We start from the raw sequence: 2,500 nt of genomic DNA on the forward strand, positions 1-2,500 counted from the left end.
ATTTAAAGTATAATTAAGTCCTTGCACTTAATTAAATCCTTCATTTGGACCTAAATTAATTCTTAAGCATAATTAAATTTTAATTTGGCCCATGATTAAATCAAATTGGCCTATTAAAAATTTAATTATGTTATTGGACTTAATTTTTATGCAAATTTGTCCAATAATCATTTAATTTGACCTTTGAATTTGTATTTTTCTATTTTTGGGCATAATAGGGTACAATTAGGCCTTGAAATTCCTCCCAAAATTGCAGCTTTATTTTTACCTAGTCTTTCTAGATTAGTTTTCCCCACATTTCTAGCCTTTATTTTATTTTTTGATTTTTATTTTTTAAAAAGTGGATTTTAGGGAATAACCCAGAATTGGGTTATGACATAAGGCATATGAAGAACATTAAATAATGTAAAGATGCGTTTTAGGGAATGTAAAATAGTATGTCCAATATATGATATGTCAAGGCCTTACCATCACTAATATACAAATGATCATTACTATGATAGGTTGCAGAATCGGTCAGAGTTGCAAGATCAAGTATGACATGTTGATTTATGCTGGTGTCGAGGAACAAAGTCACGACAGAGACATTCCTAATAGCAAGGTAAGTAGAAGGTTATTGGGAATTGCTGAGAAATTAGGGAGAATATGGAGCTGTATGTTCGAAGTTGGAGCACAATTGGCAGCAAACATGTTGCTATCTAAATCATTGGGTAGCCCTTGCATTGTGCCTATTCTGCTGCCAATTGATTGGTCTCCAATCAACAACAGAGTGACCCCTTGGCTAGTGGTTGTAGCGAGTGTTATGGGGATGCTAGTTGCCACTAGAACGACCTTTGTTACAACTAAAATTTAGGCTGTAATGAGAAATAGCAAGATGAGCAGCGGGTTGTGGTGTTGACGACAATGGTAGCTGCTGCGGCACAGAAGAAGACAACAGAGAAGGAGTGACATCCTTGGAATGAAAGGAGTTCTTATACAAAAATTTATGGGTAAGAAGATGGTTGTGAAGATCAGCAAATAAGAATGGTTCTGCCTTAGTTATAAGACTCATTACCAAGTCTTTAAACTCACCATGAAGGCCACAAAAAACATAGAGATTGAAGTCTTCAAGAGACATAAAGCGACCAACAGCAACCAAATCATCAAATAACAATTTAGTTTGCTGCATGTATATACTAACCGGTAAGTCTCCTTGCCAAATATCTCAAAAGGAGCTAGAGAGTTGCAAGATGCGAGAATTAAATAGAGACACAAGCGCTTTTTCAAGAGTGCACCAAAGATAATACAGGGTAGAACAATCTACCACGAGATGCTACATATCCATAGAGAGAAAAGAGAGTAATGCACTAAAAAATAACTGATCTCGTTGCTTCCAATAAAGAAAAGAAGAGTTGATTGTAAAGAAAGAACCAGCAGAACTGTCAGAAACATAAGATGGAGGGCACAACACTGAGCCGTCAATGAGATAATTTGTGTTCATAAGTTTCAATAAAACAACTTGGTAGGTGTTAGAGAGAGCAATCATAGCTGGAGTTTGTGTTCCCATAATGTGCAAAGGAATGGCAGAAACTTGCAAGAAGGAGTCATTGATTTGTTTTACAAGTGAAGGCTGTTGTTGGGGGAAGAACACCACCACTAGAAGCTGGTAGATGGCTGGTCGACGGGGCTGCACCACTAGTGGTAAGGAAGAAGTTAGATACAACGGTTGTAGAGTCCATTAAGGAAAGGAGGGATGGCAGTCGAAGGCTCTCATACCAAGTTAAGAATAATTAGGAGGCTTAATATATTAGTTAGCTAATCCTTTCTATACATATGTATATGTCAATACACATTAGTAATGATGGAGATTACCATACAAGAGTATGACTATAATATTTTCTATATACAATATTTCCTATATAGGTGCATTATATCATAGGGTAGGAAAAGGAGTGTAATGTTAGAGATAAGTGGGAAAAAAATATTATTTTGCATAGATTCAACAAGGTGCTTATAATTTTTTTAAGTGAAAGTAATTATTATTGTTGTTTTTGTTGAATACTATTGATAAAAACAAGGGTTCGAAAGGTATTTTTTTATTGTCAAACAAATAGCTTTCTTATTGTCAAACAAATAGATCAGTTCTGTCTATTTTGTTTATTCATTTTTTGTTTGTAAATAGTACTAAATAGTCTTATATATATTTGTTCTAGTTTGTCATCCTTTTAGGGCACTACCACTTTTTTTAATAAAATTCTTCTATTATTGTAAAAACAAAAAAAAAAGTTAATATTATTGTTATTGTTTATCTTATTACTATTGTTATTGTTATGATCGTTATTATTCTAAAAGGATTTGAAAGTGTGATAACGATTATTTTTTAAAGTATTTTTTATTTAAAAATATATTAAAACAATTATTTTTAATATCAATATATTAAAATAATCTAAAAACATGAAAAAATAATTTTAAATAAAAAATTTCAAATTTTATCTAATTCTTGTTTGGAACGCAATGTCAA

This window comes from Populus euphratica, unplaced genomic scaffold (assembly GCF_000495115.2).
Source record: "Populus euphratica unplaced genomic scaffold, PopEup_1.0 scaffold318.1, whole genome shotgun sequence".
Lineage (NCBI taxonomy): Eukaryota > Viridiplantae > Streptophyta > Magnoliopsida > Malpighiales > Salicaceae > Populus > Populus euphratica.